Source organism: Falco rusticolus, chromosome 8, assembly GCF_015220075.1.
Source record: "Falco rusticolus isolate bFalRus1 chromosome 8, bFalRus1.pri, whole genome shotgun sequence".
NCBI lineage: Eukaryota > Metazoa > Chordata > Aves > Falconiformes > Falconidae > Falco > Falco rusticolus.
In genome coordinates this window covers 26,057,128-26,069,098 of record NC_051194.1, presented here as the reverse complement: position 1 = coordinate 26,069,098, position 11,971 = coordinate 26,057,128, and the positions used below count along the sequence as shown (strand labels likewise).

The window sequence follows — 11,971 nt, the reverse complement described above, 5'->3', positions numbered from 1 at the left end:
GTATCTCCCCTTGTGCAGAAGCTCTTTTTAAATTACTCAGATAAATGAGCTCATTTATGGAATATTTTGTACTGCATGAACTTATATGGGCACCTGTCATGTATATATATTTTTAATACTGAACTCATATAGATGGCTTAAAGTCCCCCTTGCCCTTTAGTAAATTTAAATCTCCCACAAAGCTGCTGAACAGTAGTCATAAAGAAACATTTATGGTTCAACATAATTTCCCTTCATTTCTTTTTCTCTTTCTTTAAAAAAAAAAAAAGGCAGTTTAAAAGTAATAAAGCACTTCCTTCTGTAAATCTTTGATCTTTTTTCTTCCTAAGGGAAGATTAATTTGTAAATATGCTAATGGATTTGTATAATATGAAACCTTCATAAGAAAAACTACATTAGTTCATATGAATGAACACATCTATCTTATTCAATTTATAAACTAATGGCTGAGAGCATCAACACTGCATTCTGCTCGGTCTCATGTCCAAAATCACTGCTTGTATTTCTAAGACAACATAGAATTTTATAAAAAAATTGTTAAATATGGCTAATTTTGTTGCTCCTGACTTCCCTTTTTTTCCTTTTTCTTTCCTTTAGTTGCAGTAGTGAGATGTGCTGCTGTTTCAGCCAGATGAATACCCTGCTCTGAAGAAATTAAATGTGATGGTCGTTGTAGTATGTGGGCGTAAGGTACTCAGCCGCATGCCCTCCTAATGAATCTCATTGGCTTACAGCAAGGAGCTGAGCATGTCAGCACAGTGATCACTCAGGTGGACAGTCCCAGAAGCTGCAGGACCAAGGCTGCCATGGTAGCTAAGTGTTCATCCAGGTTGCTCACATGAGCTGAGAAGTTGACCCTAGCCAGCACCTTGCTAAGGATAATGATGCTGCTGCTTTTCCTTCCAGCTACAAGGCTTGGAGGACTTGGATCCCACCAGTGTCTCTCTAGTTGCCCAACCACTGTGGCTGCAGTGCGGGAAAAACACATCTCTCCCCATGGCAGGAGCAGAAGGGATGGGATATGGGCAAGGTCTTCATGGGGCAGATTCACCCCAGTGGAGGTACAGTGAAAAGTGGTTCACTGGAACTTGCTTTTATTTATTTACTTATGTCCTGGGTGCCTTCAGGCATTGCAGAGTTCCCCCCCTTCCCTTTTGTTCCCCAGGCCCACAGTTCACCTCCTTCCTTATTTTTTCCTTTCTTTGATTTATTCTGATGCTTAGCTGAGAAGCCAGGGAGGGCCTGGAAGTGAGGCTATGGAACCTCTACCACATTTTCTCCAGAGAGAGATGGGAGTGGTGATGGAGAGGACATGGAGAGGATGGGTAGAGCCTACTGTGTCTACCTCTTTCTTTCTGCCAGTGTCTCTTTGAGGTTTAATTTTCCCCATACTTTTTCTCTCCTGGTTTCTCTTCTCCTCTTTCCTTTCCTCAACCAAATGATATTAAGAGAAACTTGGCACTGTGTTAAATCAAGCGGATCTAAAACCCAGAGTCTGTGTGTTGCTCTGGCAGGGCTGTGCTGTGTGATTGTACAGTCACCCTCTGGCACACGAGCCTGCAGGGGAACACCGCTCTTAGCCATGGGTTCATCTCTCTGCCTCTCCACAAGGAAGGAAGCCACGTGTTTTGGTTTTATTCCCTTAAATATAACAGTATATCTTTTCACAAAAAGTGTGTGGGGAGGATTTAAATAGATTTTGAAGTTAGCCCTAATTCTGATCCAATTTTGCCTGCAGAATGAAGCTTAGCGCTGGAGGACTCTTAAGCGCTGACCCTGAACCTCTAAGCTTTCTACAGCTATTTTTCAGCATTGTAGGCCTGGTTTATTAAGGTAAGGATAGATATCTTGAACTTCAAGCCAGCATAGTCAATGAAGGACTTGTTTGATGTGCTTGCGTACGCAGTGCTGAGGAGGCACGTCATTAGCGGCTTCAGTGGTGATGTTTTCCCAAGGGCTGACAGATTTGTGTCCAGCTGTATCGCATGGCTTTCATCCTGCTAGCCATAAACAAAAGGTGAGCATTTCTCCAGGCACGGACCTTACCAAGATGCCTACCCACCCTCGCCCGACTGCTTCGCTCGTTTGATGCTATCATGCTCTGGATAAGAATAGAATTGTAATGTGTACCTTCAGGCTGGAGAAGAAGGAGCACGAGGAGGCGATCCACAGCTGATTTCTAATGGGGGTGGGTGGGAAGGAAGTGTCAAAAGCTGCTCAGAATAGATGAATATTATAAAGAGGCCTGAAAAGATCAGAAATAAGAGAGATTCAGATCTCTCTCTCTTTTATTTTTTTTTTTTTCTTTTCCTCTCCAGGAAATTCTTTCCAGTGCTTCTCAATAATAGTGGGGATAGAGGGCGAGCAGAGCAAAACTGGTGGGAGAGACATAGCGGTTGTAATGAACAGAGCTTCAGACATGAGCTTGCAATGTGATATAGTCTGTTCTCTTTTTAAAAGAAAAGGCGTGGGGTGGAGGGAGGTTTAGGCTTTTCTCTAGCAAAGTTTTCTTCTTAACAGTCAAAAATAATAGAAAGTAGACATAGAAGAGATCTGTTAATTGATCTTGTCCATATCTTGCCCAACACAGGGTTATTCCCTGCAGCATATTTACTAGTGCTGAGTTCAGCTTTGTTTTTAAAACCTCCGCAGTGACAGTCTCCCCAGGGAAGTGGTGAAAGCCTGACTCTACAGCCACTACATCTCCCTGTCGATCTGCTTTGCAGAGGGAAACTCTCACAACAAGGAAATATTTTCTGACGTTCAGCCTACCTCCCCCCCCACCGCTTTTTTTTTTTTAATTCTGTCTTATTAATTCAATTTATACTCTTCCGTATCGTGCACAATAATGTCCTTCCAGGAGCACACCATGAGTTAGCTTGTAACACCAAAAAGCTGAATTCTTGAGAAAGAAGAGCTTTGCCTCACATTGATATTCTCTCAACCAAAGTACATGCATGATTTAACTACCTGACCCACCGCTGGCCCATAGATGGTTGTTAAAGAACTACCTTGACTGCAGGTAGAAGTTTTGAGTTGGCTACCTGCATTTTCTCTGCCTCTAAATTTGAGATATTCTGCATGAAACAGATACCAGAAATCAGTAGTATGAATCCTTAGGATTTTTAAAATTTATTTTCTGATCTGGATCCTTTTTCTTGCTTCACATTATCAACAGATGCCTGTCTGAAAAGCCTGTCCTTTTTCATTGCCTTTTCTTCCTTTCCTAATCTTAGCACTAGATTGTGATTTGGTCAGGGTCCTATTTAAATAGTTTTGGGGTTGCCAACATGGTGTGTTCTGATATTCAGATCTCATAATCCAATTTTGAAATTAAAGAGCTTGGGGCAAAAACACTCGCACAACTGAAATGCATGTTTTTGAGCACTGAGCCAGTGTTTTCTTAAAAAAAAATACCAAATCTCCTCTTTCTCTTCCCAATTAATATAACAAACATCATGCACAAAATCTTCCTTTTTAACTTGTGCCCTATATGAACACGAAGGACAGCAGAAATTTAAGCTGGAATACCATTTCAGGCGAGGTATCTGAAATTCCAACTGAATGCAAAAAATATGCAGAACAGCAACTGATTTATTGTGCCTCATTTGCTGTCTTAACAGAATGATGTTCTCTGTATTCCCAAAAATAAAAGCAACAGCAAGGAAAAAATAAGTCACACGCACACACCCTTCCCCCAGGTTTTACTCCCCTCTGCCCAAGTCATTATTTTAAGTTTCTCGGTATTAAATCTAAAGGTTCATCAACTCACATCTTTACAGCTCTGTCTTTCTGTATACAGGACCCTGTCTGCCTGTTTCCTCTATTGCACTATTTTGTTTGTACTACTGTAATCATTTTGCTGGCCCAGATCTGTGTGGGTGTGCTGGCAGCTTTACAACAAAGTTACATGGGAACTGAGTTAAGGTTGAATATTTATTAGAAGAAGCCATCTGGCGTCAGGCTGTCTGTAGAGGGGGGGTTATTTCTTTAGTAGTCTCTCCTTTTTCTTTCTAGCTCTTCCTCCCTCTCCCTCCGTTCTCATTTATGTGCCACATATATGTGAAAAGTGGAACACACATCTTGACATATTGATTTGATTCTTGATATTTATAGCAATTAACCCTGCTCATGTGATTATCCTTGTCCCCTCGCTCCATACCTCTCTCTCCCCCTCTTTCCCCCTGGTGGGGGATGTTTGGGGCTGGTTCCAGTGCTGGCAGCCCCACGGGTGCTGCAGGGCTCCCGCTCGTGCTGCTTCCCATAGGCTCTGGGCAGCTATAGCTTTGCTTAAACATCCCTCTTCTGCTTCTTCTACACTTTCCCTCCTCCAGCTCTTGAGCTCATAAAAGAGTGCTGCACTCCGAAAACTCCCGACTCACCATATTAAACAAACTAGCCAGCAGAAGGGTGTCCGTGCTATTTCACCATTTGTATGACATAGCCAGGCTTCAAAGTGCAGCACTAATTGCCAAAAGCTGTTTACTTTACTTGTTAAGAGCTCCTCGTAATTCAATGGTTCTCTCTCCTGCAGTAGAAACACCATGCATCCTGAGAGCCGTGCTCTTGTGAGCCCCACTAGTTATTTACCCACGGGGTTTCCTCCGTTGTTTTTTGCAGAGTGGTTGACTTTTTTTTGTGTGTTTTTTTTTTTTTTTTTTTTTTTTTTCCAGGGGCTTATGGGCTCAAGGTAATTTGTTTTTTTCTGGGGTGCTCACTGTAAAGACCTTGAAGTACAGCTGTCTGGCGCTTTTTGTTTTTCTTTCCCCAATGATAGACATTTAATGGTTTTTCCAAAAGAATTTTTTTCCTTTTTTTCTTTTTTTTTCTTTCCCAAACACACATGAAGTTGGACATCCAAATTGATGGTCACCTTGGAAAACCTGACCTATTTTTTTCTAGCAGCCAGGGAAGCTGATGTAGTCTAGCTGGCACCCTTTCCCACCGTTCCTGACTTTTGTAAGTTATATTCCGACCTTGCAGCCTTGCGTAACCTCTTATTCGTCGGTGTGTGGTGGGTTTTGGTGGTGATGCCAGGTGGGAGAAGGGGAGCGCTGGGCAGCAGAGATTCTTTCCGCTGACAGAAACAGTGAGTCACCGCTGTCCTGTGATTATTCCCTGGCCTTTTTGCAAAAGACTGCCTGCAGGGATGAAAGGAAAGTCCTTTCTCCATGACCTATGCTGGGGTTAGGAGCCGACCACGCTCCAGCTAAGCAAAACACGTGGGCTGATTTTGAGCAGCCTAAAGCAGGGAACAAGAGCTAGGAGCCATGGTGTATTGAAGGACACAAACTGGCAGAGATGGTTCCTAGCTTCAGCCTCTCACTACTTTTCCAGCAGCTGCTGCCCCATGATACCACTGGCTGGATGATTGGCAGCATGTTATCACCTCCCCCAGGTAGTGTCTCTTGGCTTGTCACGTCTTTCTGTAGGTTTAATCCGGGAAAGAAAAAAATAAGGATTTTTCCATGCAGTGTGCTAGGGTGGTTGAATAACCATGTTGCTTGTGGGAAAGGGATGGGGACTGGACCAAGGAGGTGGCCTGATGTGGGAGCAATGCAAGGAGAAGGTTGCTGTGAGGTGTGGGCGATAAAGGAGGCTGGAAAGAGTAGCTGCTGAGCTGACCTTCCTCTTTTCTAATGTTAAATGAAAGAGGTTGCTCACGTAACTAGCCCACAGTTATTCTTCCATCCATAGTGCATGAAGAGCAAGGCAAGTCCTCTGGTGAGCACCAGTGATCTTAGCCTCTGATGCTCTAGCAAAACGAGAGAGGAAGAAGGTGAATCACTTAGGCTCTGTTTTACATGCCCTATGCACAATGAAGCGAGCCAGCCCTGGATCTGAAGTTTACCAAGACTTTTGTTGCCCAGCAGACTGGAAGAGTTGTTTAAGTCACTGGGCAAGAGATGTTGACTTTATTACTGCTCTTATTCTGTTTGTCCTTTGGCAGGATGCTTAAGTCACCTTGTCTCACTTGTAAAAGCGTAACAATAATTACCTTCTCCTAGAAGTATTGCAAATCAAAGACTGCTGTTGGTAGTAAAATAGTCCGAGATGCTTAGAAAAAAATGTTGTGCCAAGGTGTATAGCTTAGTTTCCTTTGTCAGCCCCAGATGTCTGGCAGCTATGCTATTCCACTGATACAAAATATTTTATGTATAAAAGAACAGGCTGAACTGTTAGTTACTAGTTTGAACAGAATAATAAAAGGAGTTTTGATTTCAGTTTTGCTTTAAAGCTTGTTGCACTTATCAGCTTTCCAAGCTCTCTGGACAGGCAGTGTAGGTATTAATCTCCAGTGAAGTATGCCAGCACTCACCCCAGGTTGGTGTTACACAGGCCAGGACCAGATACACCGGAGCAAGGACGGTCATGGAGCAGCAGCTTCTGCCAAGGACGAGAAACCAGCCACCTGAGCCCAGGATGAGACATTCAGGATGGAGCAGGACATGGGAGAACATCGGTCCCCAGATTGAGTAGGTTAAGCAGTGAGTACTGTCACCAATTAGAATAACCATAAAAGCAGACAGTCCTTGCTGAAATAACTCATACCAGATCCTGAGCACTGCGTTACCTTTCAGCAGAGCTCCTGAGAGAGAGCCGTGGCCTCTGCAAACATATCAATCTGATCTGGAAAAAGGGACAGAGGAACGCTGTTCCCATCTCCTTTCCTAGACCACTCCATCTCATTAGTGTTACTCCTTGTGATGGCCCTTCTGAGGCTCTTTCCCCACTCTAAACCCTACTCAGCTTTTCAGAAATACCTTTTCTGTGTCTCCCCCTCCTTTCTGTTAGCACAGATGCTCCCAGACTATAATTCTTCTGGCTGATTTGGGGTGACTCATGAAGCTGGCCGCTTCATCTTCTAGATCTCCCGTCCTATTAAATACAAAATTTGGCCCACTGTGCTCCAGACATGGATTTGGGAACTCCTCCAGAGCAGAGGTAAGGGGAGCTAGAAATGCAAACCAAGAAAGCAGGACCACCTGAGGTCCTTCTACCTGTCTCCTTGGAGAAGCTTCCTTAGTCCTTTGCTTGAAAAAAATTACACTCGGGGAAAAACCAGAGCAGCTAACCTACTAACGTGTAAGCACGAGGGTAAGGGAGCCTGTGTTTCAATGTGTGCGTTCAAGCTGGCAAGTAGCTTGTTTTCAGTACCAGAAGGGAGTAAATACTTTAGATTTGCTGTTCTCATCTTTCCGGGTAGTCATTTAAAAAGTTTCAGTTCAGCATTTTTTTTTTTTTTGTATTTGACAGTTGTGATTAAAGTTACCTGTAGCCAAATTATTACACGAGTTTTTAAACATACACATGTAAAAGTGCTGGCGTGTCTTGAATGAAAAATACAAGTCAATAATGATAACAAAGTAAATACAGGCTTCAAAATAATACGAATCCAGCACTGTGATTTATCTTGGAAGAGGAGATGAGTATCGAATTGTAGTAGGAACACGTGGCTCCTGTGGTTGAGCAAACTCATCCTCCCAGCCCAACATTATTCAGAGAAAGAGCCAAGTGACAACAATTTAAGTAAACAGCTATGCTAAACATCCTCATTGGTTAGTATTTTTGCAAAAGGAGATGAAGAAATGACCAAAATGCAGGGTTTTTTGAATTTTTAAGTATGAGTGCATCGATACCAAATCCAGTATATACAGTATCCATATTCTGTTCTGGTGAATATTTTTTACAGCAGTGAAACATCCTTAGGACCCTAAAATTAAACTTTTCAGACATCAGTGAGGACATGACATTCACTCATTCTGCAGGCTTCTGCAGTCACCAACTGTCTTGAACATTTTTTTTTCTTTGGGGGAAGTGTTCTGTGTAAATTTTTTTTTAGTCTCTATCAACTGCCTTAAAATTTAGTCACTATTCACAATAGCCACCTCTCTAACCCACGGCTTCAGGATGCAAGCAGGGGAAAAAAGCACTGCGCATCAGGGGTGCGCTTGTGCTACCCCGGGGTGGCTGCTCACACGTGTGTGCACACACCACAGGGTCTCTCTGCCTTCTTTGTGGCAATGAACAGGGGATGCTTTTATTGGGGAGAGGGGTTTATTAGGTGTTTTCCAGTATTGCCAAACGGCGTGCTTCAGATAAGATACTTGCGTTAGAGGGATTTATGCTGCTTCCCCGTTACTCGAGAAACCCAGCTGCTCGAATCTGTCTGCACCAGGACCCAGATACTTTACTACGAATAGCATGGGTTTTAAACCCCAAACTCTTCTCTCTTCTGCTCGCTTAGTAAAAAAAATATTTTTTTATTGTTGATTCTTGACTTTTTCTTTTCAGACACAATTCTCTAGGCTGTTTTTATTTCAACAAAAGGGGGGTGGGGTGGGGATAGGCTCAGCTAGTTATTCTGTGGCTTTTTGGTGAGGAATTAAGAAATATTCTAACAGTTTAATAATGATAATCTCCAAATAGTTCATAACGGCATTAAGGGTAATTAATGACATTTGAACAGTAAGAGAACTTAATCCTTAGGGAAATGTGATATCCACAATTTTATTTACATCTACAGTTGTTTCAAAGCTAAAGAGGGGGGGGAAATATTCTGTTTTTAAAATGGTTTCATACTTGCACTGTTTCAGATTTTATCTTAATTTATTATAAGCAAATAAAAAGAATAGAGTTTTTGCTAATAATAAAAACTGCATTCCATATTAGATCCAGTATCAGGTTAAAAATAAAGAGGAACTCTCATGTTCCTGTGGGATTAAAATTTTCTGAAAATTATAAATCACCAGTGATACTGTGGTTTAGAAAGAAGGATATCTTCTTCTAAAAGACCCACATATTTACATTTAAAAAATATTTTTCAGAGCCTTTAGAGCCATTAAAAGAACTTAAATAATTTTGATGATAAATTCTATGTACTGTAGCTTTTATGTTTTAGTAGCACTTTTTATTTTTTCTTCACATAGCTGACCTCGCTAAACTTTTGAAAAATGCTGTTACATCCTTTTACGTTGTCACATTTTACAATGAGGGGAAAAAATAACTCCTATGATAGTTTTCAAGATAATACTTGAACTAGCCTGATTCAGATGTTAGGTTTTGAAAATCACAGAAGGAAAGGGTTTAGTTGACCTTGGGTTTTTGAGATAAATAGGATACACCTGATTCAGACAGGAATCTTTAGCTGGGGTAAATATACAGAGCAAACCAGAGTGTGTCAATCCAGTTTAGCATTTGAATGCAGCCTCTGCTCTTTTGGTTATGCTCTTGAGCCTGTTTCTACTTTTGGCTTTTACATTCCACAGAACTTCTGTAAAATCAGCAGGGACAGTGCTAATAAATTTATAATGTTGTTTTGTATTTCTGAACATAGTACCTCAGTAATTAAGTGAAATATTTATGATGAATATAAAACAATGCAAATTCATTTGTTTGCCTGAAAGCTAGCTTGTTATTTATTTAGATTTATCTTTGAATGATTCTTTAAATTGAATCATGGTATGAATGAGAGTGATATTTAAAGCAGAGAAAATTGCTGGTAGTGTATTGATGCATTACGCTGTATTATCTAGTGTTAAAGCTATGCAGAGAATGATTAAAAACCCCCAGAAAACAAAAAAACCAACTTTGACCTAACAAGCATTCTTCAGTTGTGTGGTGTGGGGTTTTTTTGGTTTGGTTTTTTTTTTTTTTTTTTTTTTCCGGGTAGAAATTCCACAAGCTAAATAATTTCCCAACAGCTGAAGCCTTTAATAAACCTTACGCTTAATCATAGTTGGACGCATATATGCAAACTGGATCTTGAATTATAGGACAGGTAGGAGTAGGTTCACCATAAGTGAGTTAATTTTTGTCTTAGCTGGCTGTATTTGCTTCATGGCTACTACTTCCAGTAGTTTTTTGTCATTTACAGTTTTTCAATCCTCTAGCCAATTCTAATCCAATGAATGTAGTGACCTATGAAAGGAAATGTCTATGCAAAGAGTCCCTGTGTTGATGATTATGAACTAAATTGTTTACTTCAGCTGGACTTTTTTCTCCTTCCCTCAGTAAAAATTATTTTCCAAAAATAACTTCCTTGACAAATGTATTAAATTTGTTGCTCTCCTCATCTTTGTTTGACAGTCATCATGTTTATGTCATGCCTAAGGAATGGTTATCTTAATGTAAAAAACAGCAAATATATTTTAGTTTAAAAAGGATATTTTATTTCGAGGTTATTAAAGATAGTGTTGTAATCCACTAACAACAGTAGCTATATATAGTATTTTATGTAAATCTTGGATGGACTGCTAATGGTAAAAATATCTTGAGACTCATAGGTAGGAAGACTTTTAAGTTTTTAGAAACATTTAGCAGTGTATGGTATGCACATATTTTCTGTTTCTTGTTTGATCTTGCTTTTGCCAAAACAACTCTGAGCAATCAATGTTGACCGTCTCTTAGGTGAGTTGACAAAGTACGGCTTCCATAAGGTTCTATCTTACTGCTGAGTCTACAGCCAATACCTGGTTGCTTGGTGAAAATACAGCCATTATTTGGAAGGTTTATTTGGTGAAGCGTGCCATTCTAAGCCTGATCATCCTCTTATGTTTATTTTATAAGCATACAAATAGATTTAAAAATAGCTTTTCTTCATTGTTACATGAAGGGCTCTAGGTTGCTGTGTTCAGACCGAGAGCAGGGTTCCTGGAGATTAGTACTACAGCAGAGTTTCTGCTGTATGGTCTTATGTTGTCACCAAATGTGCTGCCACTGGAGCACGGGTACTGTGATACATGAGCAGCTGGGGACACAGGGACGAGCTGTGTGTGACAGCGCTGAGCTGCAACGCGTGCAGCCCAAGGTGAAGGTAGGCACCTGTAAGGATTTGCAGGTTGGCATTTCTGTTTGTTTGTTGGCTTCCCAATAACTCCAGAGGAGATTAACGGAAGACTAGGGAAAGTGCAGACCCTCTCTGGGAGGGAACAGATGACCTGGGTGCCCGGGGTATGTAGAAGGCAGAGGTACTCAATGACTTTTTTGCCTTGGTCTTCACCTGCCAGCGCTCCATCCACACCACCCAAGTCACAGAAGGCAAAGGCAGGGACTGAGAGAATGAAGAACTGCCCACGCATAGGAGGAGATCAGGTCTGAGACCATCTAAGGAACCTGAAGGTGCACAGGTCCATGGACCTGATGAGATGCATCCATGGGTTCTGAGGGCACTGGCAGGTGAAGTTGCTAAGCTATTGTCCATCATATTTGAGAAGCTGTGGCAGTCGGGTGGAGTTCCCACCTACTGGAAAAGGAGAAACATGACCCCCACTTTTAAAAAAGGGAAAAAAGGAAGAACTGAGGACTTACAGGCCAGTTATTCTCATCTCTGTGCCTGGCCAGATCATGGATCAGATCCTCCTGGAAACTATGCTCATAGAAAGCTAAATAGAAAACTAAAATAGAAAGCTCATAGAAAACTAAAGCACATAGAAAACAGAGAGGTGATTGGTGACAGCCAGCATGGCTTCACTAAGAGCAAATCATGACTGACAGATTTGGTGGCCTTCTACAACAATGTTATAGTGTTGGTGGATAAGGGAAGAGCAACTGATGGCATCTACCTAGACTTGTGCAAAGCATTTGACACTGTCCTGCACAACACCCCTGTCTCCAGACTGGAAAGATGTGGGTTTTGGGGGTGGTGGATAAGGAATTGGCTGGATGGTCACACTCAAAGAGTTGTGGTCAGTGGCTCAGTGTCCAAGGGGAGACCAGCAATGGGTGGCATTTCTCAGGGGTTGGGACTGTGACTGGTGCTGTTGCCAATCTTTGTTGGTGACATGGCCAGTGGGATTGAGAGCACCCTGAGCAAGTTTGCTGATGACACCAAGATGTGTGGTGTGGTTGACACGCTGGAAGGAAGGGATGTCATCCAGAAGGACCTTGACAATCTTGAGAGGTGATCCCATGCGAACCTTATGAAGTTCTACAAGGCCAAGTGCAAGGTCCTGCATGTGGGTTGGGGCAA

General features: G+C 41.7%; 1 long non-coding RNA gene across 1 annotated transcript in view; it reads left to right on the top strand.

Moving 5' to 3' along the window:
* Positions 1-287: 287 nt before the first annotated feature.
* The window catches only part of LOC119152574, a 62,267-nt gene continuing 50,583 nt past the window's right edge, over positions 288-11,971 (top strand). Inside the window, exons 1-3 of the long non-coding RNA XR_005105810.1 lie at positions 288-809; positions 907-1,061; positions 1,739-1,833. This is a non-coding gene — a long non-coding RNA (uncharacterized LOC119152574). The remainder of the gene's footprint in view (positions 810-906; positions 1,062-1,738; positions 1,834-11,971) is intronic.